This window comes from Amblyomma maculatum, unplaced genomic scaffold (assembly GCF_055883805.1).
Source record: "Amblyomma maculatum isolate TAMU_Amacu unplaced genomic scaffold, ASM5588380v1 scaffold_30, whole genome shotgun sequence".
NCBI classification, from domain to species: domain Eukaryota; kingdom Metazoa; phylum Arthropoda; class Arachnida; order Ixodida; family Ixodidae; genus Amblyomma; species Amblyomma maculatum.
Window position 1 is genome coordinate 275,192 of NW_028146755.1, and position 24,752 is coordinate 299,943.

Here is a 24,752-nt window from a genome sequence, read left to right on the forward strand (position 1 = left end):
GGTAGAGGGTGTTGTGAGATCGCACTTATCTTGCGGCAACATCGCCGGCGCGGGGGTGTTACTGAGGTTATTACGTTCCCGTTTCAGTTTCCGCAGGCCGCCACCAATTGAAAGGATGCGGTAAAAAGACATGACAAAGACGCTTCCCAGTCGGAAGAAACTATAGAAAATTTTCTGATGTTACGAAAGAATTTCTGTGCTGTTTTTGACGGGAAACCAGTTTTGACAACGAAACATTCTGTAGTAACATCGGAAATTTCTGTAGTTACAACAGAAAAGTACTGCAGAGCTACAGACAACAAAAATATACTACAGAAAAGTACCACAGGACTACAGAAAAATCGGATGGTTACGACAGAACTACAGGATATTTTGTTGTATTTTTGACACAGTTCTGTACTTTTGTCGACTGTTTTTTTTTTGTGTTTTATGCAAAATGGCTTGTCGTATACATCAATGTGACCACATAAACTTTCGTTACATGTAAAACGTTGCCTCCGTTCTACTGTCCCTTATTAGTGATGCTTGATATACCTGAAGCAGCATCAACTCATTAAGTTTCTTTTATTTGGGGATGAGAAGGCTTTAGGCCCGACTAAATTTTTCGTTCCTCATAGTGTAGCAGGTGCCTATTCGCGCTGGACACAAGTTAAGTCAGCTCCAGCTGGGAATTATTTTGCAGGGCTGTAGCTATCCCTTAGAATCTTGAATGTTGGCCTCCGGCCCCGTAGCTCCTCGGCTGCCTTTCAACTGGGCACTCTGAGCCCCGTCGGGCTCCTCATTTGAAAAATAATGCTCGCGCGGATGTCTTCTACGAAGATGAAAACTGAGACGAATGCGAAGGTATTGCGGCATCGGTAGCATTGCGAATTGCCTATTAGAAAAGAATGCTAAATTATTAAATTATCCCAGACGTCCTGTGAACGCGTTCACCCATACTCGGATCGTCGGACTAATCTCCGTTTTTATTAGCAAGCCTGTTGCTAAGCGGCCACATGTACGCATTTTCCGCCCACGGCAAAGAGCATGTCTCGTTCCCGGCTATTTATTGATCACTTCATTTAAAAGGTCCTTGGAGTTATAAGAGCGAAAGCACTGTTAGGGATGGTTTGTCAAGGTTGTACATGGTTTGATGATTTTAATTGAAGGGAGCTAAATCTTCGCTTTGAAGACATTTCTTTCCGCGTTTTTTTTTTTTTGGGGGGGGGGAAGGGGGGAGGAACGTGCAGCCACGGCCGCACCTTTCAGTAGACGCACAGACCTGAGGTGACATGGCCTTTTTATTTTGCGATTTTTTTTTATTTAGAATTGGGTTTTGGGGACGGAAGGCAAAATATCCACCTCACGTTTCGGCGGATACCTACACATAATTAAGCGACAATCACACTGCCTTTTCATTCTGCTTTTTTCTTTACGTTACTTTTTTGCGAAAGGTAGGCACACTGCCTGTATAACTTCTCGGGGTGCACCTACTCTTCACTGTGTCAAGATGTTTCGGTCCTAGTCACACGCTCTAAGAAGATCGGGGCCAGCGAGTCTGATGTTTTAAGGCGAAAACCTTTAATGCCTCATCGTTGTCGACAGAAGGTTGCCAGCAGAGGTGTCACGTTTTCGAGAGCGAGAGAAAAATAAGTACATAAACCTTGTCCCCACCGGACACTTGAACCCCTTGGATCCCCAATCCAGCGTTTTACCAACTGCGCCACGGCCCAGATTGTTTTTTTTTATTGCCGGTCAACAAAGTGAATACAGGCATAGAAATCACTAGCCCGCCTTTGACTTAAGTGATGTCTTAAAAATTTTGCATTGTGATTAATTCGACAATCACATCCATCCACTCAAGCTGCTCACGCTGACTGCGGAGAATATCTCTGAGAGATGTGACAGTTTCAATGAAGTTGTCCCTGACCGATCGTACATATTCTTTCGCGTACCTAAATGCCATCCGCGTTTTCCAAATGCTGTGGAGGCCCAGAACCATAATCATGTCGTATGGGACCTCGTCACATTGTTACGGGTAAAAACCGGATGCCGTACGGATTAATGGGAAGTTATTTTTTTAAAGTTCTTTGTAATATATCCCACTGAAAAACGGGATCCCAGCACTTTATAAAAACTTGATCCATGGTCTCAGAATTTTTACAGATTGTGCAGCTGAGGGCCCACGGTGTAAATATACCTTTATCATTCAACCACGTTTTTACGGGAGGGATGCCAGAGTGAAGCCTGAAGAAAAACGATTTGACGGTCGAACTCTCTTTAGGACATCTTGTCCTGGGCCTCCACAATATAGAGGTTCGGGTACAAACAGGTTGAGCAAGTCCTTATACAATTTTTTCCGGAATACTGTGCTAAGATACTCAACCGAAAAATGGGCACTCAAAGTGTGTAACGCAAAAACAACTTCTCTTAAATATTGAGTGACAGTACGGTTTCTGGCCGGACAATTAGACACAACAAAGTCAGGTATCGCGTTACCTAAGCGCATCTCCATCATTGTGGGCAACAAAGGGTCTGTTTGTTCGTGCAAAAGGAAATCATGGGAAGAAAGAAATTAGTGCATCTAGGTCGTTCCCAATTTGACTCCAAATAAAAACTGCTAATAATCTATGCAGTGTCTCCACATTCACGCAGTAAACTCTATAAGCACATTTATCGGACTATGCATTTTATCATTTCATTTTATACCATTACTCAACGATGCACCTTAGAACACACTTAATGCCCGCATTTTATGCCCCCCTTCATTTCTTTTAATCTCCTCACAATTCTTTTTCCATCTTGGCCTCCCGAATTCCCCTTCCTTCCCAGAGTAGCATGTCAACGAAATTTAAACGCCGGATAAAATCTCTGTTCTTCATTAAAGGGTCTCTCTCTCAACCGGGACATGCATAACAATTGCAGCAAATACCAAATTGTGGTAATAAAAAACAAATTGCAGACGCTTGCACTTGCGAACACGGAGAGGTCGCGCCCTTTCCACCCATTCGCATTTTTCTTAGTCTTGCGTTGTGTCGTTCCACAACTCTCTGCTGCTCTTATAATTTTCTAATGGTACACCAAAGTACTTCGCTGCAACAGTCATCCACCGCATATTAGCAAACATTGCCGGTATATTATCCCATTCACCGTGCCAACAAGCATTGCTCTTCGCCCAATTGATTTCACACCCTTCCTTATTGCAGTAGTCACACGCAACTCGAACGACTTCTTTAAATCTTTCCCGATCTGCGCAAAAAACTGCTATTTCATCCGCGTAAGCCAGTGCTTTTACCTGCGTAGACTGGAGGAGTGAGCCCGTAGACGCGTTCACTATGTATCAATGACAACAGAAATGGCTCAAAATAAATAGCAAAAATCAAAGGTGAGAGCGGACAACCTTGCCGTACTGAAGAACAGGCAGGCACACATTCTGATAACTGCTTATTCACAATGATACGTGCGACACAGCTTTCACATGCCATCTGCACACCTTGTGATATCACCGAGCCAACATTCACATGCTCTAGTACTGCGAAAAGAATTTCGTGCGACACTCTGTCGAAAGCCTTCGCAAGATCAAGCTGCATCATAGCAACTCGTTCTACAAAGGCGTCACAGCATTCAAGAACAGTTCTTGGAAGGTGCACATTTGTTACGATGGTAAGCTTGAGGTTATCGATGAAAAGTACACAGCTGCCATAATACGGGCGCAGGCCGAGCGTATCTGGCTCGACGAATTGCCGACTAAGCGCTCGCTGAGTGATGAAAAGAGGTACGCGACTCAGAATGAAATCAAAAAAGTACAAAAACGAGGTAACGAATGACAGTGATATAATTCAGTTGGCTTTTGTTGAGCAGTACCGGGAATTGTTTGGCCGACGACAGATCCAAGAGGAGGAGTTTAGAATACCTTCTTGTCCCGCATGCCGAAACTAGAAGAACGCTGGAGAGGCCAATCAGCATGACAGAAACTGAAAGAGGTATGGAAGAGTTGAGCGCTGGCAAATCCCCTGGTCCTGACGGCTTAGGTGCCAAAAAGCGTTTCAAAGGAGAAATCACTGAGGTTCTTATTTGCGCCTTTACGGAAATATATGACACACACACAAACAAAAAAATGCCCCCATCATTTAGAACACCCCATGTGGTTTTAATACCTGAAGTGAGGACGAGGCTAAATTGCTGTCGACAATTGTTGATTATAAAGCGTTTATGAAGATACTTGCCAGAAGAGTGCAGAATGTTATAAAAGATCTTGTAGGGCCACATCAAACGTGCGGTATTAAAGGCGTCACGCCCCGGATCATTAAACGCTGTTCATAATTCCCCTTGTCTACCGTGGGAATGATAGCGGGATTGGGCGAATGACAGATACTGCGCCTTTTCGTTCCTGTAAACGAATTATAGAATGCCGATGAAATTTGATGCTTTGAATGGAATGCTAGTTGTGCTCGACAAGGGGCGCGCGATGTACGATCACGACAGGTCACAAGGTCACCAGGCGATTCATGCATACACGAAGCTGACCCCGCTGGGCGTCCGTGCGGCGCTTTTCATTTGCCGCTCCCTCGAACGTCGCACCACACAGCAAACAGAAGCAGACCCAGATGTCTAGGAGACATTGGTACAGCAGGCAACAGCGGCATTTGAAATTGATTTTCAGGAGAGAAAAGTCGCAGTGTCTGTCACAATTCTCCGTGGACACATGTACCACGCCGTAAAGGAAGGGAGAAAGGTGGGATTGAAAGAAAAGAAGGAGACAGAGGTGCCTTAGTGGAAAGATACGATCCATCCCTCTATAATGGCTTTCACCTCATCGCACTTTAGTGGTCCAAAGTACCCTCTAGAAATTAAAAATAAAAATGTGGCTAACGTTGATAGGTAGGGGTTTAATATAAAACCCAAATAAGCTCTTCAAGCGTCGCAACATTGCAAATGTCCATCTTGTCCTCTCATGTCCCGTCATCATAGCCCCGTTGAATTTATTGCTTGTGCCAGCATCAACCAAGCAGGCCTGATCGGCTCTCATGTGGAACATAAGAAATGAGCCAACAGTTTGATCAATGATCGTGTATCTGATAAAGAAGCCGCTCATTTTCCCCGCTCCTATGATAGAGATGCACTGCGCAAGAGCAGCTAGTACTTTAGAATGCTTGAGGCTGCCGGCTTCCAAAGAGGCTCTCCTCTCAGGCCTACACAATTTTTGACAGATTGCTATTACGTGTGGCTGGTTCAAATAGATGTTATTGCTACTTTTTGTTGAGATAGAATCTCGTGATAAACTTGCAACCTCTAAACAATCAGGTTACTGATAATTTGTACGAATTCTTTTAAATATCTTAGAAAATGATTCCACCCAATTTGTAGTGAGTGTTGCCATTTCTTTCAAAGGTTTTCGATTACACGTGAATTTCTCTGAGCTGTGGCGTACGTTTTTGTTTTTTTTTTTAACCGGAAATTACTATTTGTCACGTGAGTTTGTTTTTGGCGAGAATATTCTGTCCTTCGTGAACCTCTACTGTAAAGCTTCTCTTCTTTCTAGCACGCTTATTTGTTATTGACAGTACCAGTTGGCATTATCTGCGCGCATCTTGACATAAAACGTTCTGTCCAATATGGGGAATTAATTTTACAAAATTACTCAGGGAAAACTGAAAAACCAGGGGATTCAAAAACGTCAATTTAGTACAGATCCAGTGACGGAGTTTTGTTTGTGCTCATCTAAGCATGACGGGAGGGAGTGGGGGGAGGGGGGTATTTAGCAATGACGAGAAACTTTGCTGCGACTGCATACTATGGTGATTTCACTTTTTTTTAAATCAGACCTGACATAAAGCCTGGAGTTTCTTGGGTAAAACGTGACAAGTTCACTTTTTCCGTCGTTAGTGAATGGGAGCACCAATTGTGTCCATACAAACAGCATGCCAACAGTTTGATTTTTTTTTTCGTGTCAGTTGTCATTATTGTCTTCAGTAGCAAACAGTTCCATGTACAGCTCCCGGTCAGAAAACAGCAAAGCGGGCTAATAAAAACGCCCTTCTATGGTTTTTGCGCGTATTTCATAGGTATTAGCGCGTTGCAACTGGCAAGAGCCGGTAACTGTTTTCTTTACAGTTCAACCTTGCTTTCTTTACAGTTCAGCGTCGAGGCCTTCCTGGACAGTGGCGAGTTCACCGATTTCGAGTTTGTAGTACGTCCGGAAGATGATCCCGATGTTCCGGAGCGGAAGCTTCGGGCTCACAAGCTTTTCCTGGCAATGAGGAACGAGGTCTTCCACGCAATGTTCTACGGTGACCTCGCAGAAAAGGATCAGGTTGTGATCATTGACGTCCATCCGGACGGCTTTAATATACTTCTCAGGTGAGGAAGATTATTCCGAGCCACAGGCTTCATTTAGTACTGCGCTAGAGTGATTCATTTAATATGTTAGGCTTAGTGGATTCGCACAGTAAGGGCTGCGTTTTATTTTAAAAAATTGCTCAATGCGCTTGAAATGGTTTTGAAATAGTATCTTGTTGTCATTTGCGTTGAAGACAAGAGTGCATGAGCTACAATTTTTGCCTAAAATATTGCCGAGAGAAAGAGAAGGTGACCTCTGTGCTGTTATCATCTGTTTTGGCTTGGCTTGGCTGGCAGCTGCGACTGCGATAGTGGCGCAAGTGTATCTGTGGCGCAAGTGTATAAAAGCGGAGTGCGAGAATAAACGGGGGTCATTTTCGTCGTCTGGGAGCGCGGTGTCTAGACTGCTTTCTCGGGCAGCGTTCCGGCGCGGGTGCAGCGGCGCCCCCACCTGCCTGGGCTAGCACGACATGGTGTCAGAAGTGGCCGTCTACGACATGATGTGAGATGGTCAAGAATCTTCCCACTGAGCCAGGCACCTTACATCCACGATGTCGAAGACGCCTTCAATGCGGCTGCATGGACTGCAGCAACCGCCACCGCTGGACTTTGACCGCACGTCAGAGTGGCCGGCGTGGATCGAACATTTCGACGACTTCCGATATGCAACGGGACTCAACGAATGCTCCGGGGAGGCTCAGGTACGAACGCTGTTGTACACAATGGGGAGGCAAGCTCGTGACATATTCAAGACGTTTTCACTATCTGACGAAGACGCCAAGAAATATGAAACCGTAAAGAAAAAGTTCGACGGGCACTTTGTAAAAGAGAGGAACATCGTGTACGAAAGCGCCTGTTTTCACAGACGCGTACAAATGCCAGCAGAGTCGGTAGACCAGTTCGTCACTGCGCTACACGACTACGGTGACCTAAAAGAACGAATGATCCGAGACAGACTGGTTGTCGGGCTCCGCGACGCAAAGCTCTCGGAAGCTTTGCAAATGGATTCTCAGCTCACGCTGGCTTTGGCGCTGTCGAAGGCTCGCCTAAAGGAAAGCGTCCAACAGCAGCAAAGTACTCTACGAGGACAACACAGCCATCAGTCATCGGAAATTCGTGACCAGGACCCCAATGGGGACGCGGTGGTTCAACAGAGGCACAAGGGACATCTGCATGGGCAACGAACGCCGGAGGTGCGGCAGCATGGGCAACGAACGCCGGAGGTGCGGTGTCCTTTCTGCAGTGGCGACGCCCACCCCAGGACAATGTGCCCAGCCAGAGCAGCCAAGTGTCTCCACTGTGGCAAGAAGGGACATTTCGCAAAGGCCTGCTTGAAGCTCAACGAAAGGTACGCGTCTCAGCGGTCAACCAGGAAACTGGAGAGCTACGCGTCTCAGCGGTCAACCAGGAAACTGGAGAGACTTTCGTGGGATCAATAGATGCATGCAGAAAAGCGCGATTTGTTCAGGTGCGCACTAATTCTGTGCCCATTTTTGCAAAGGTTGACTCAGGTGCTGAAGTGTCAGTATTACCATCAACGTTTCCGGGATTACCGTCCCGACTGGTAAAAACCGATGAAATCTTGCAAGGTGCAGGAGGCAGTAAGCTTAACGTACTAGGCAAATTCCTAGCAGAGATCGCATGTAAAGAGAAAACTGTGTATCAAACATGCTACGTTGTCAGTCCGTTACGCGACGTCCTTCTAGGATTACCTGCACTTGAGGTCTTAGGTATCGTGAAATTTGCAGACACGGTCGACTCGGGAAACCTGCAGTACGAGACGCGTTTTCCAGAAATGTTCCGCGGTCTAGGTACGATGCCAGGGCAGTACACCATCAGGCTACAAGCTGGCGCTATCCCGCATGCCATAAGCGCTCCACGCAGGGTACCAATTCCCCTGAGGGAGTCCCTGAAGCGCGAAATAGATAAAATGGAGCGGTTAGGCATAATCAGGAAAGTGGATGGGCCCACCGAATGGTGCGCGGATTAGTTCCGGTAGTGAAACCCTCAGGCGACCTGAGAGTTTGCGTAGACCTCACTAAATTGAACAAATGCGTAGTTCGAGAGTGATTTACGTTACCAACTGTGGATCAAGCTGTAGGGTCACTGTCGGGAGCGAAATGGTTTTCAAAGCTCGATGCCAACTCAGGCTTCCACCAGGTGCGACTTAGTAAAGACTCGGAAGAGCTAACCACGATCTTAACACCCTTCGGTAGATACTGTTTCACGCGGCTACCCTCTGGAATTACCTCCGCTCCGGAGTACTTCCAAAAGAGAATGTCTGAGATAGTAGGTGGCCTGCCGGGGGTCGTTAATCTCATGGACGATGTCCTAGTGTTTGGCGAAAGCAAAGCTCAACACGATGAGCGTTTAAGTAACGTGATCACACGCCTAGCAAGGGCAAATGTGACATTAAACAAAGAGAAATGCTTATTCGGGGTTAGGCAAGTGCGTTTTTTGGGTCACATTCTGAATGAGGAAGGTATTCATCCTGATCCAGCGAAGGTCAGTGCTATAAAAGATTTGAGAATACCCAGAAACGTTACTGAGCTTAGAAGCATTTTGGGCATGGCGAATTATTTGGGCCGCTTCCTGCCACATTTAGCCCAAGTGTCTGCTCCCATGCGTGTTCTTTTGCACAAGGATAGGGACTGGGTCTGGGACAGCAATCAGGAAAAAGCGTTCCAAGAACTCAAAGAGCTCATTTGTTCAGCGCAATGCATGGCTTTGTACGACGCTTCGCTACAAACCACTCTTTCAGCTGACGCATCGTCTTTCGGTCTGGGAGCAGTTTTGTTTCAAAAGCAAAAAGACGGGCAACGTAGACCAGTTGCATTCGCTTCTCGTTCGCTCATCAAAACCGAGCAACGGTACTCCCAGATCGAAAAGGAGGCACTGGCGTTGACGTGGGCAGCGGAAAGGTTTGATGAGTATTTACGTGGTCAGGAAGTTGTTTGTGAAACTGACCACAAGGCCTTAGTGTCGCTGTTGGGTCACATGACAATCGATGCTATGACGCCAAGAATTCAACGTTTTCGTCTGCGCCTGATGCGATACAGTTTTTCTGTATTATATGTACCAGGAAAATCGCTAAGCACTGCTGATACTCTTTCACGTTCGCCGTTAGCTCGTACGAAAGTGGAAAGCTGTTTACCTGTCTCAGAGGTAACCGCTTACTCGAAAGCTTGTTTACTGGGTTTAGAAACAGGCGACGATTTCTTGAAAAGAGTAAAAGAAGGTCAAGCAAAAGACGAAGTGTGTCGAAGCTTGCGCACAGTGTGCAAAAAAGGGTGGCCCAGGAAACAAAATGTTCCCTGTTATCGTCTGCCATACTGGCAGGAACGTGCATGCATTACTTTGGTGAACGGGTTTCTGCTCAAAGGTATGAGGCTTATCATTCCTCAGACCCTTCGCAAGGAAGAGCTAAGCAAACTGTATGACGGTCAGCAAGGCATCTCGCGATGCCGCAGTGTGGCTAAAGGTTCTGTCTGGTGGCCGGGACTTAGCACTGAGATAGCGTCATTCGTGAAACAGTGCAGCGTTTGCGCGATGCATGCGCCAGAACAGATCGAACCGATGATTGCATCGCCAACGCTCTCTTTTCCTTGGGAGAGAGTAGGGGTCGATCTGTTTCAAATTCAGGGACGGCAATATCTTGTCGTAGTAGACTATCTTTCGCGATATCCAGAGATTGCCATTCTTCCGTCAACAAAGTCTGCTACCGTGATAAGCCGAATGAAAAGCATTTTTGCGAGACATGGCATTCCCGAGTGTGTGGTGACCGACAATGGTCCCCAATTTGTCAGTGCCGAGTTCGAGAAATTTGCAAAACTGTATGGCTTCCGTCATGTCACCTCGAGTCCAAGGCACCCCCAGGGAAACGGGGAAGTCAAACGTATGGTAAAGACGGTTAAGAATCTCATTCTAAAATCGGACGACCCTTACTTAGCCTTGCTGGCTTATAGGGCCAGCCTGGTGTTTTGAACGTCAGCGCAGCGGAGATACTGATGGGTAGAAGGCTTAGGACGAGAGTCCCAATGCTGCCTTCGCACCGCAATCCGGGACAATGCTGTCTGCAAGAAGCGGCAGCCAAGGACCGTAAAGTCAGAAAGGAGCAAAGCCGCCACTTCGACCGACGTCACCGGTCTAAAAATCTCCCAAAGCTGGAAGCAGGTGATGTGGTGTGGGTGACTGATCTCCGTACCAAAGGTACAGTGCTCGGAGCAGCACCACAGCCGCGTTCATACCGTGTTCAAACGGAAAACGGGGTTGAAGTCCGTCGAAACAGGAGAATGCTTAACCGTCTCCCAAAAAACCGGGTAGATAGCGGGAACTACGAATTTCCGGATAGTCAGGAACAGCCCAGCAGGACCGGATTGGTAACTGGAGTAGACAACCAATTTGACGAAGCTCCGGAAGCTTTGGTGCCTCTAACTCAGACGGAGACTGACGGTGGCAATTCTCAAGCTAGAATTGTAACTAGGACCAGATTTGGAAGAGTTGTTCGCAAACCCATAAGGCTGGGCGTGGACGACTGATGCTTGGAGTGACTGTGTTCGGTCGTGTTTTCTTGGGTGTGTTCCGATGTTATTTTGAAGTGTATGCATGTAAAGTTGATAGTGCTTGAAAAGGGGGATGTGCTGTTATCATCTGTTTTGGCTTGGCTTGGCTTGGCTGGCAGCTGCGACTGCGATAGTGGCGCAAGTGTGGCGCAAGTGTATAAAAGCGGAGTGCGAGAATAAACGGGGGTCATTTTCGTCGTCTGGGAGCGCGGTGTCTAGACTGCTTTCTCGGGCAGCGTTCCGGCGCGGGTACAGCGGCGCCCCCCCCCCCCCCCCCCCTGCCTGGGCTAACACGACAACCTCTATTTGTCATGCGGCGGCCGCAAGAACTGTAAAGACTGTTAGCTTTCGACGACTACTTCTATCTCTTTCAACACAGCAGAATCATTAGCTCTCTGCATTCACAAGGGGCTTTTGAAATAACTGTGGTTGCAATTTATCGTCCGCCAAAGCAAAATACCGCCTACTTCATCGAAGAGCTCAGCAAGACCACCTTTCCACAGGGTCGAATTTGCATAATTGGTGATATTAATATTGACCTTCTGAGAGCTAAAAAACAATCGGTTGTCGATTACTGAAACACTCTTGACGATGCCGGCCTTGATGCCACAATCAACCTTCCCACTCGCGTTGAATGTTTGGTATTAAATTGGTATCACCATGCCTTGAGCACGTGAACGTTCGCTTTTAACACAATGAATCCAATTTATGATCATAGATAAAAAAATGTCGGACCATTTCTTCGTTGGCGGCCGTGTTTTTCCGCATGCTGGTATAACGGCTATGGAGCAAGGTGAACTGGACACAATCGATGTCGTTGACCGACATCGACTTGACTCCGCAATTGAAAAGTACGACTGCCAGGATCTGTTCCTAACGCACATGTCTGAAAGCTCTCTACGATTCATTCGTTGAAACATTCTCACAGTTGTTAGAGTCCTGTAAAAAAACTATAGTCATTAACCAAAGGAAGACTGATTGTCCGTGGATTAATAACGACGTTATAGCGGCTATTGCAGAAAGGGAAATGGCTTGGGCTCGTTGTAGGTGTTCACCTACAAACACTGAATTGAGGGCACTGCACAGGTCTGCCCGCAACAGGGCTAACGCATTACTCCGATTAAAAAGATGTCAATATTTCCAGGCAAGGTTTAAGGCATCGAAAGGGAAGCCAGATAGGTCCTGAGATGTTGACAATCGCTTAGGTGGTTGTGACCTAGGTACATAGCTGATTCCATTTCCCGCAACTTTGGGGCGTCATCTCTGACACTTGCTGATGAGTTCAATACCTTTTTTTTTCAACTGCTGATCTGGCCGCACATTCAGCAGTACGTAATCTACCATCTCACAGCATGCAATCGGTGCTTGAATCAGCATTTCTGCCTTTTTGCACTCAGGACGATCTACGTTGCATCCTTTCTGGCTTTAGCAGGCTAAAGTCTCCAGGGTGGGATGGTATCTCTGTCGATTCACTTATCAGAAGTTTTGAACGATTAAAGCATGTTCTGCTCGCGATTATCAATGGCATAATTTCCACCCGAACAGTACCTGAGAGCTTGAAGAAGGCGATAGCTATCCCTATCTACAAGAATGGAGTAAAAAATAAAGTTGAAAATTATCGTGCTATCTCGATCCTACCATGCATTGCGCTTGGTTTAGAAAAACACATTTCTATTGTAATGATCACTTTTCTTGAAGCTTATGACGTGTTCTCTGGTAATCAGTTTGGGTTTATTAAGGGTCGTGGTACGAAGAACGCGCTAGATGATCTATGTGATCTGCTACAGAGCTGCATTGATGAAAATGAATTTGCCTGTGCCTTATTTTTGGACGTGTCTACGGCGTTTGACTCCGTTAATCATGATGTGTTGTCAGATAAACTGCACAATTATGGGTTTAGAGGTCTTTCTGCCTCTTCTTGTTAATTGTCTATCCAATCGCTCACAGCTTGTTGCATTAGGCAAATATACAAACGGCCAGCAGCAGATCACATCCAGTGTTCCGTACAGATCTATATTGCACCTATTTTGTTTAATTTATATGTCAATGATTTGAGCTCAGTTTGCAAACTGTGCCGTGTTTTGCAATATGCTGATGATACGCTTAGTTTCTAGACACAAGGATTATAAGATAGCATTATCGTTTATTCAACATGACAGGGAGTTAGTAATAATGGTTCAGCAATAACTTAATAAGTGTTAACAATAAAAAGACACAATTAGTATTTTTTCACAATTATTTAAACGGAATTCCTAATGGCTTCTCAATTCGTTTGTATAAACCTAATTGTCTTCATTGCAAGTGTCCGCCAATTATCTCTGTCAACAGTGAAATACTTAGGAGTATTCTTTGATTCCGGCATGTCTTGGAATATTCATTTGTCTTTTGCATGTTCTCAGCTCCGGAAAGTTGCGTGTTTGCTGTACTCTGTCAAGCCCCTTTGCCCTATGAATGTACGCAAGCAAATAGTATACGCCTTAGCCTGCAGTATGTTACGCTATGGTATTTGCTGCTTTTATTTCTGCTCCGCCTTTTGGCGGAAGAAGATGAACAGTTTATTGAAATCCGCCCTTAAATCAGTCTTACATGATAGGTCACGTGATGAACATAGTAACGTTTTTGAACTTTTACGTATGCCTGACTTTTTTCACCTATTTTGTGAAACAGTAGTTTTTAAACACATCTGCTCAAATGATTTTTCCACACCTTGTGCTCCTGTGAAAGATCTGCCAAGTCGCGATTGTTTTCTCGTGCCTAGAGTGCGTACACACTATGGCGAGTGTCTTCGAAAACATTGTTCCCTCTGTTCTTAACCCGGTTACCCAAAGAAATATTTTCTGCTAATTCCAAAAATATAGTGAAAGATAGTCTTGTGAAATTAAGATGTTAGTTCCAGTACACGGCTTTGTTACTTGTGGTTTTACATGTTTTCTCACCTGGCGTGTGTTAATTTTTGCATTCGCTCTTTTGAATCCATGTTCTTCTAATTTTTTTTCTTATTGTTGTTGCTTTTTTCTTGTTGTTTTTACACGTCTGCTCGGTGCATGGCTTATATGCTGCTTACAGCCGAGCACTGCCATTCAAGCCTCCAGAGGCTTTGGCAGGCCTGTATTTGTACTGGAAAAAGGAGATAATAATTTTGTTATTATTATTATCAAGAAAAAACTGAGAAATAAAACCTGCAGCAAAATTTACATCTCTCAGTTATCGGCACATCTCCACGACAGCGCTGTCACCCATTAGGTGTTTTTAATTTTTTCATTGGGTTGTCAGGTATAACTGGTGTTCTTTTGATCGCTATTTTAAAATCTGTGAGATATACCACTGTCGGTCTGTAGACACTGATTGTACAGCAAAGCAAACATTATGTGGGTGGTGGCGCTGAGCGATGAAAAAACAAATTTGACTAATCGCATTGCTAATATAATTTATATTCTAACATTTCAGTAGGAAATTTAGGGCTGTAAATATAGTATCTGAGTTCAGTTTAAATTCTTTTTTTCATGGCCAATGCATTTTCAAATATGCAACGTCGAAAATGTGCATATTTAGCTCATAAAGATGGCTTCCCGCAATGCACACTTTGAAAGGCTTTTCTGGGCGTAGTATTGCCGCGGAAATCAGTTCGTCTACTTCTACCGCATAAAATGCATCAACTGATTCCATGTTCGGGGAAGGTATAAAGGCAAGCACCGCCATTTTAAAAATGTGCAATTCGAGAATCGAACTTCCAGAGCTAAAAATGCCTATTTCAACGTCATTATATATCGAAGTGCATTGAAGAATAAGAAAATCTAAAAACTGGACTCAGATTTTATGTTGACAACTTTCAGAGTCTTAACAGGATCAATGGTAAAATAGTAAGTATAAAAGTTAATTGGCTAATTTCAGTTCACTATTCACTTCGCGACAGAGCCTAATATATAATGTCACGTAGTGGTGACGAGGTCGAGGACACAAATGAAGGGTCGATGATTGCAACTAAAAAAACAATTTATTTGGGCTGATTTGTGCCCGCAAATGAACTAAGCAACTCGGCGGTGGCGATAGAAACAAACGTGCTCGTCGATCGTCGGACAAAGAATGCCCGTCACACTCGTCAACGCTTAATTTAAATGCTGCACAGAACAATCTAGATAACGTCGCAAACAGCTACCAGCACGGGCTGGAACATTGTGGAAAGACACCCGAGTGGCCGGAACCTTCGAGACAGATCTCGGTGCATCTTGCGCTACAACAAAACTGATAAAGGCGTGACTCGCGACATCGAGCATTAACAAAGAAAGATTACGGAACTGATACGCGGTCTAGAATCAGAGTGATAAGCCTGTAGGCCGGCGGCTGTTAAACAACAAATACTGTTTTGAAGGATTCGCGGCATTACTCCCCCCTTAAAAAACATCGCCTCGATGTTCCAAAACAAAGAAACTTAAACATAAACACTGCAAAGTTTAAACACCACAGATTCTTTAACGCGCGTAATATGGTTTCAGTCGTACAACATGTACAATTTCTGGGCGTGCGCGTCGCCGTTGTGATGGTGACGTTCCGTCTGGAATGACTTCATAGTCCAGTGGTCCGACGCGTATCGTCCGACGGCCCAAAGTATCGACGCAACAACTTTTCACTTAATCCGCGACGGCGAATTGGTGTCCAAACCCACACTTGGTCCCCTGGATTGTACTCTGCGTGGCGTCGTCGTAAATTGTATCGTCGGCTGTCGGTGCGCTGTTGGTCTTTAATACGCAGCTGTGCGAGTCGTCGGGCTTCCTCTGCACGCTGCAGGTAGGCGGCGACGTCAAGGTTGTCTTCGCTGGTTACGTGCGGCAGCATTGCGTCGAGCGTCGTCGTGGGCTCCCTGCCGTACACAAGCTTAAACGGGGTCGCTCTGGTCGTCTCCTGGACTGCCGTGTTATACGCGAAGATCACGTACGGCAAGATGGCGTCCCAGGTCTTGTGTTCAGCGTCGACGTACATAGCGATCATGTCCGCGATCGTTTTGTTCAGGCGCTCCGTAAGGCCATTGGTCTGGGGATGGTACGCAGTTGTTCTTCGATGGCTGGTGTGCCTGTATTGCAGGATGGCTTGCGTCAACTCTGCCGTAAACGCGTTCCCCTGTCCGTGATGAGAACTTCTGGGGCGCCGTGTCGCAAGAGAATTTGTTTGACAAAAAAATTGGCGACTTCTGCCGCGGTACCATTTGGCAGGGATCTTGCTTCGGCGTAACGGTAAGGTAGTCAGTGGCTACGATGATCCACTTGTTACCCATAGACGAAGCTGGAAAGGGGCTGAGGAGATCCATCCCAATTTGTTGAAAGGGCAGGATTGGAGGCGGAATCGGGTTTAGCAGTCCTGCTGGTCTGATCGGCGGCGTCTTGCGTCGCTGGCACTCACGACACGTCTTCACGTAGTGGGCAACTTCGGCAGGCAGTCGCGGCCAGCAATACTTCTCCTGGATTCGACGCAACGTGCGCGCAAATCCGAGGTGACCTGCTGTGGGCTCATCGTGCAACGCCTGCAGAATTTCTTGCCGAAGGGTTTTAGGCACTACGAGAAGCTCCGCGGTCTTGTTGGGTGCGAAGTTCTTCTTCACGAGGAGGCCATTGCTTAACGTGAAGGATGATAAATGTCGCCTGAACACACCAGGAGGGGAAGCGGTCTTTCCTTCCACGTAATCGGCTAGCGTTTTCAGCTCAGGGTCTGATCGCTGTTGTTCTGCGGAACTGCTAACGCTTACCGGTCCCAAAAAGGCGTCGTCGTCATCGTCATTCGGGGGAGCATCGACGGAAGCGCGGGATAAGCAGTCTGCGTCGGAATGCTTCCGGCCCGACTTACAGACTACAGTCATGTCAAATTCTTGAAGTCGTAGGCTCCATCTGGCAAGGCGGCCGGAAGGATCTTTCAAAGTAGCCAGCCAGCAGAGCGCGGGATGGTCGCTTACCACCTTGAATAGTCGGCCGTATAGGTATGGACGAAACTTAGAAGTGGCCCAGATGATTGCAAGGCACTCCTTCTCGGGCGTCGAGTAATTGACTTCGGCTTTTGTGAGGGACCTGCTAGCGTAGGCGATTACTTTTTCCTGTCCGGCACTCTTCTGGACGAGAATGGCTCCTAGGCCCACACTGCTCGCGTCGGTGTGAATTTCGGTCTCAGCGTTTTCATCAAAGTGGCCAAGTACAGGAGGGCATTGCAGGCGGCGCTTAAGTTCGTCGAAGGCTTCTCCTTGCGGCGCTTCCCATTTAAAAGGTACGTCAGCCTTTGTAAGCTGCGTCAACGGTTCGGCGATCCGCGAAAAGTTTCTGACAAATCGTCGATAACAAGCTCACAGCCCAAGGAATCGGCGCTCAGCTTTCTTGTCGGCAGGCGGTGGGAATTGTGCGATTGCAGCTGCTTTCTGCGGATCTGGGCGAATACCGTCCTTGTTAACGATGTGACTTAGGAATCGGAGTTCTTCGTAGGCGAAGTGACACTTCTCTGCTTTTAGCGTTAGTCCCGATGACTTGATGGCTTCCAGCACTGTCTGTAGTCGTTTTAGGCGGCCCTCAAAGTTTGACGAGAAGACAACAACGTCGTGCAAATATACCAAACAAATTTGCCACTTCAAGCCTGCCAGGACTGTGTCCATTACTCGTTGAAATGTGGCTGGTGCGGAGCAGAGGCCAAATGGCATCACCTTGAACTCAAAAAGGCCGTCCGGTGTGATGAATGCGGTCTTCTCGCGATCTCTTTCGTCGATCTCAATTTGCCAATATCCGCTTTTCAGGTCCATCGATGAGAAGTGCCTTGCATGGCAAAGCCGGTCGAGAGTGTCGTCGATGCGGGGAAGCGGGTAGACATCCTTCTTCGTTATGCTATTCAAGCGGCGGTAATCAACGCAGAAGCGAAGTGTGCCGTCTTTTTTCTTCACCAAAACGACTGGAGTCGTCCAGGGGCTCTTCGATGGCTGGATTACGTCATCACGCAGCATTTCCTGAACTTGATCGCGTATGGCCTGTCGTTCTCGCGGCGATACACGATGTGGACTTTGGCGCAGAGGTCGGGCGTGTTCGTCCGTTATAATGCGGTGCTTGGCCAGTGGTGTTTGTCGTACCTTCGATGCTAACGAGAAGCACTCCGCGTAGCTTCGAAGAAGACTGAGAATCTGGAAAGAAACTCTTTATTTGGGCTGACTTGCGTCCGCAAAAGAACTAAGCAACTCGGCGGCGGCGATAGAAGCAAACGTGCTCGCCGATCGTCGGACAAAGAATGCCCGTCACACTCGTCAACGCTCAATTTAAAGGCTGCACAGAACAATCTAGATAACGTCGCAAACAGCTACCAGCACGGGCTGGAACATTGTGGAAAGACACCCGAGTGGCCGGAACCTTCGAGACAGATCTAGGTGCATCTTGCGCTACAACAAAACTGATAAAGGCGTGACTCGCGACATCGAGCATTAACAAACAAAGATTACGGAACTGATACGCGGTCCAGAATCAGAGTGATAAGCCTGTAGGCCGGCGGCTGTTAAAAAACAACAAATACTGTTTTGAATGATTCGCGGTAATATAATGACCGCCTTGCTGTGCTGTCAACCTGCACTGACATATCTTGCGCAAAGATTAACATAACGATCTGTAAACAGCGCAAAACACTCAATATTATGGCGCATTTTTTTGTGAATGCTTCTCAGGTGTTGCTTAGCATGCGTTCCATGCTCTCTCCGTTTTCGGTTTTTTCGGCCGCCTGTGCACAAACTCACATAGACTGTACTTACGGAATGGCTATATTCTTTTTGTGTGTGTGTGTGCATGCTCTGCCTAGAATAGCAGTTATAGTAATAATAGGAAAATGAAAGAATGATGCACAAAAACTGGCTGAACAGGATGATTTAGTCCGCCAGCACTAAGGCTGCCTAGTTCCGAAGCCTCGTTTTCGGACTGTGTGAAGCCTCTGACTACGATAGAAATACAATAATATCGGTCAATACAATGCTGAGATCCTAAAATAGCGCACGCGATGAGATTTGTAGGCCACCGCATGAGAGCATGTTCCGGAAAGTGGAGGAAAAGGCCAGCCAATGTGATTTGTGTACCAAAGGTTATGTACTCTCTATTTAACGCGAAATCTTGTTTTCCTTCATCAGCGGTGTGTATAAGGGTTATGGAAAAAATGTGTCAGCACGCACAGTGAATGATTATTCAGAAAAAGAATTGGCGGTCTAATCCATGCTACGCCTAGATTATTCCACTGCGGAAATCCATGCATGCTAGCGCATGTTCTGTTGGCATAAACAAAGTACAGATTGTGAGGAGATAAGTTTTAATCACGCGTGGTGCGTGCTCCTGTTCTGCCGCACAGAACAAGTAGCGGCATGGCTGCGGTAACACGCAGCTCATGCTTGTTACAGCGACGTGTCGTGCAAAGATGCAATAATTAGAAGATTCACTGCTTTTTGTGGCTTGAAGTGGGTTATTAACAATAATCATAGCTCATAGCGTCTTGGCAACATAAGAAGCGGTTGACGAGAGGGATATGCAAAATGAAAAGAATGGTAGTTCAAGCAGTCAAGCACAAGTACCTAATTAACGGAGTGTAGACTACTTCTGGACATGTTGCATTATCTGGTGCCGTTAACCTGATTCAACCAAAATGTTGATCTGCGTTAGGGGCACCAGATAGCGCCACTAATCCAGCAGCGGCTAGAAGATATAACACGATTTTACAAAGGGGTGAAGGGTGCTGGGCTGCTCTCATAGCGCAGGAAAGTGATGACTCCCCCCCCCTCCCCCCTTCCTCACCAGCCCAGTCCATTCAAACCTGTTTTTCCACGTTTCGTACAATGGGCTACGTCTGAGAAGGGTGCAACAAAATAAGAACGGAGAAGAAGGGTGGAGGGGGAGGTATTTTGATACACCAAGGAACAAATTGGCAAAAAATAAATGCATATTCCAAAGAACATATATGGCTATCAGGAACAATTGCCGGCATAAGGAAATGGCTAGGGGTAGTTTATTAGGAACAGGACACCAATGCAGACAGGAAAACAAGGATATCGTTGAATGGCTCAGTGACGATATAAGCAAGTTTGGAGACGGGGACGATATTATTATACTGGGGGACATGAATGGCAATATCGGCGATCTGGATGTATACAACGGATTGTGACGGGAAGCTAATGCTAGATTTCTGTAAGCGACACAACCTAGTTATTGTAAATAGAGAAACAAAATGTAAGGGACAAATTTCGTGGGAATTCCGTAACAGGCAGACGACCGTTGACTACTGTCAAATATCGCAGGGAATTTATAGCAAGCTCGCAAAAATTGAAACAGACGAAGAAGGAGAGTGTAGTCTGGGAAGTGATAATGAACGTATTAGTCAGCAGATGGGCCCCTTGATGAAAAGAGAAAGGACCTTAGACAAAAAGTAAACGGAAGGTAAACGACTGGAATTATGAACAGGTAGAACTACTCATAAGGAGGAAAATTAAGGAGGTTAAAGTAGCAAACAGTTGGAATGGAAAGAGGAAGCAATTGAGTTGGTGGAATAAGGAAATCAGGGAAGCTATTGAACAACGACGGGCAGCTTTAAGGAAACACCGAGAGGCAAAGAAAGGCCAAGTATTTCATGAGAAAATAGACCAACAATTGGAATCGTATTGACAAAAGAAACTTGATGTACTGGCCCTCGTTCAAAATAAAATCAAGCAGTCTACTAATCGCTGGATGAGTGAAATACACGATGCCACAAAAGGCGGATCAAGAAAATTCTAGAACCATATAAGCTGTCTAGGTTGAAAGAATCAAAGAAAGCAGGACTGGATTCAAGATAACGAGGGACTTTGTTTAAAGGGAGACAACGCTGTGAACTACATTACATCAGTTATAGCCGAGTTATTTGGGAGCGACGATAGGATAATCTCCGCAAATCTCGGAGTAATAACACAAGTCAGCCGTATACAAAGCAGTTTAGAACTTACCAATCTAAACTGGAAAAAGGCAGACAAAAAATATCCCTAACGGCACATCAACAGGAATAGATGAAATTCCGATGAAGCTGATTAATGAATTCGGTTCAGGAAGTAAGGAAACGTTGTTAAAAGCTTTGGAAACAGTCATAACAAATAAGCAAATTTCGGACAACTGGCGGCAGAGTAAAATGAATTTCAATTATAAAGGGAAAGGAGATAGGACGCACATAAAATCCTACAGGCCGATTACCATAACATCTGTTACATACAGGTTGGGTATGTAGGCGGTGAAATTAAAGATGCAATCATGGGTAGAAAAAAAAAGAAGATACTCGGAAAACTTCAGAACGGCTTTAGAAATGGTAGGCGCTTAGATTTTAGCCTGTTCGTGCTTACCCAAGGCACCAATATATCTAGATTGGAAAATAGTGCTTTTTATATGGTCTAAAAGGGGCGTACGACAACGTAAACAGGGAACTCCCTTGGACCATATTAAAAAAAAAAAAGGTATTGGTCATGAGATAACAGATTTCCTACAAGAAATATACCGGGATAACAAAGTAGAAATTACATGGGTAGGGATAAGGAGTACGGACGTTGTCAAGGTATGCAAAGGATTAAGACAAGTTTGTCCTCTATCACCAGTGCTGTTCAGGCTTTATATTATAAATATTCAACGGAGGATACAAGAAAGTAACCTAGGTTTTAACCTGTCACAGATTAGATGCAGACAATATTGTGCTGTTAGCAGATAACCAGGAAGACTTGCAAACTGTAATTAAGTGTTGTGAAGAGAAAGGGGACGCTCTAAGCTCAGTTTTAGCGGGTCTGATGATTATCAACTGTTCAACTAATCAGAGTCTAAATATGCAAGGCCGTGAAATACCCATATTGGCAGAATATAAATATATCGGGGTGTGGGAAATGAAGGATTGGCATACATTGAAAAGCATGCGCAATCATCACGTAGACAAAGGGCGAAGAAATGCCGGAATAATGAAGCATTGAGCATTGGGGGGATACAATAGGTATGAGGTATTGAGGGGTATTTGTAAAGGAATTATGGTGCCCGGGCTTACGTTGGGAAATGCTGTTTTGTGCCTAAAAGCAGAGATGGAGTCGGCATTAGAAATAAATCAGAGAGCCGTCGGACGATTAGCACTGGGTGCCCATGGCAAAACCCCAAATTAGGCGGTGCAGGGAGATATGGGCTGGGCGTCTTTAGAAGTATGGGAAGCTCAGAGTAAAATATTGTATGAGAAAACCCTGAGGAAATTGGACAGTAACAGGTGGGCTGTATTGTGAATCACGGGTAGCGAGGTGTCGGGGTGGGAAAAGCAATGAAGCCTATGATATGAGACGTAGTTGGGAAATACAAAGGAAAAGAGCGTTATACAGCTATTTACAGCAGGAACAAAGAACTCGGAGAGCAGGATGGCAGCCTGCCATCTTTGAGAGCCTCTCGAGCAATCTCTCTCAGTCGCTTCACAACACATTCGTCCGAAAGCACTCTCGCGTCTTCTTCTCGTCCGGCCCCGCCCACTCAGTCAGAAATTACTGTCAGGCAGCAGGCGGTCGTGATGTAGCTGCTGGTCCCAACGCCGAAAGGACGGGACCACAGGTCCCGGAACCATTTCGGAGCCGATGGCAACAGGCGTCCGATGGTCGGCCGCGCATCCCAGCTTACGAATACTGGAGCAGCACGCGGGAGCTTTCGTGGACTGCTTTGGTGGACGGAATTATGACTGGACAATGGAAGATGAAAATGTAGCCCTTAAATGCATTCCTGAATTAACAATTGTGTCCACTCTAGGACTTCAGCTATCATCTTTCTCACTATGCGTCCCAGCGGCCACTAATTACCGCGGTGTTGCCAATTCCTCGTTCAGTTATGTCATGCATTCTGGAGGCCCAGCTATGGACCGAGCAACTTTTGACGTTCTCCCCTATAGTTTAACCGTCACTGCCGCACTGTTCATTGTATATCGTCGTCTTCATCAACTTGCATCCGTGTGCAACGAACCCAGAAGATATTGCTTCCGCATTTCACTCGTAAAATTATTTAAAGGGGTAGGGACACCAAATGTTCGTGCTGTAATTTTGCGCTGTAAATAGTTTGTAGCCATTCTGTTAGCATAGTGCACGGTGCTATAATCACTAAATCTCATTACAGTAGTTAAAAAAAAGAAAAAGAAAGGAAAATGAAGATGAAGATGACACATGGGCAGTATGTTGTAAATCCACAGAAACAATTAACCATATTATACTCGAATATGATGGTATCCATCCGGAAGTCGATGCAGGCGCAGTCACTCTTCCTGAAGCTCTGGGGTTTAGAGATACCAGTTTCTGATTTCGTTTCGTAGTTGCCAGTGTTTTACTTGACGCCAAAAAAAAAGACAAAGTTGAAACCAAAAAATCGTGACGTCAACGAGTAGGCACGTCGTCTGCTCCGTATGCAGTGTGACACCGCGGAGTCATACTGCGGAAACAATTGGTCAACTGCATCCGTGACCATAAACATGATGCTTGCGTCATTTTGGCGATCCTGTCACTCTACCCCAACACGGACTATTCGGAAACTTGCCGTTGTCGCCTGAAAACAGCTGTCGCCAAATCGCTCTCCGGCAACTTGTTGCCCGTAGCAGTGCCGATGTCGGCCGCCCGCTTCGATACAAATTCCGACGCTATGCAAGCGGCTGGGAAAAGCTAAAAAAAAGCTGGAGAGGTTTTGACTAAGAAGGAATGCTCGCGAGTGTATAGTTTGAATCGCATTGATCAAATCGCCGCTTTCGTGCGACGTTTTGAGCGCCGCTTTCATGTGTGCGGATTAGGCGATTGTCGAGAAAAAAATCATAGTCTTTAGCGAATGAAAGTGGCCATCGAGTGTAGTTTTGGCAACACTGAACTGCAATCGACAATTGCTTACATCGCAGGACGCGCCTACAATCGCTACGAAGCGCCGGTGTGACCCTGTGCACCAAGAAATGCTGCAAGCGGCTAGGAACAGTCGACGGCGGAAAGCAAATTAGGTCCATTGAGGACAGTCGCCATACACACGTTTTATCAAGCTTATTTTATAATGACATAGGCTTCTGATAGTAAAGCAGTTATGGAAGACGTACCTTTATTACAGCGTTGAGCCGCTGACCCGTTCGGTCTAAGTGCCGCCCGGCGAAACCGACTTGGACCAGCGACGAGTAGGGCAGGCAGGGAGCAGCGCAGTTCGTCGCCAGGCGCGCCCGCAGTAGGAGACGTTGCCGTAGGCTCCGCGCTTATGCAGGCGTACTATTGTTGCACGAGTATAGCAGCTGTAGTTCTAAGCAGCTCTCTCACAACTTTGAAGGCTTCTGAGGTGCTTTTCTTTATTATGTTTTATCACTTTTATTGCCCTTGCAGTTTAATGAAAGTGTGTAGTGGACCAAATGTGTAGCAGGAATTTCCTTCAGTCTACATGCACTACGAGTACGAATTCTTTCCTCTCTATTGTATGCGCCATTTCTGCTTAAGCAGTCGTAAATGATTAGCGGGCAATAAGAACTGAAATTAGGCAGCCACCCCCTCTTCCTGGGAGGCTGCCCTTCTAGCCACGCAACCTGCAGATAAATTGCGGCTAGTCGAGCTGGCTAAGCTAGAAGGAACAGCCAGAGGGCTGCTGGACTAAGAGGTCTTCCTGGGAGTGTTTACGTTTTTTTTTATTTATATAAGGTTTTTTTCCTCCTCCTCCTCCTGAAATTAAGCAGCACCTCTTGTCCAGATTAATTTCAAGTATACTACCTTGCTCGTAGTTCATAGTCACTCCGCGTGCACGCATACGTCACTTCATAAACGAATTAGCAGCTTTTTGAAGCCGTATGTTTTCAGCGCAGGCCGCCGCTATGGCGCTGACGCAAGCGTGATGCAGACTCTACCTGCAATAA

At 46.0% G+C, this 24,752-nt stretch overlaps 1 pseudogene across 1 annotated transcript in view; it reads left to right on the forward strand.

The window, feature by feature from the left end:
• LOC146170868 (BTB/POZ domain-containing protein 6-like) overlaps positions 1-24,752 on the forward strand; it is a 56,747-nt pseudogene that overhangs the window by 31,330 nt on the left and 665 nt on the right. Inside the window, exon 3 of the transcript XR_014703087.1 lies at positions 6,116-6,339. The product of XR_014703087.1 is annotated as a BTB/POZ domain-containing protein 6-like (transcript). The remainder of the gene's footprint in view (positions 1-6,115; positions 6,340-24,752) is intronic.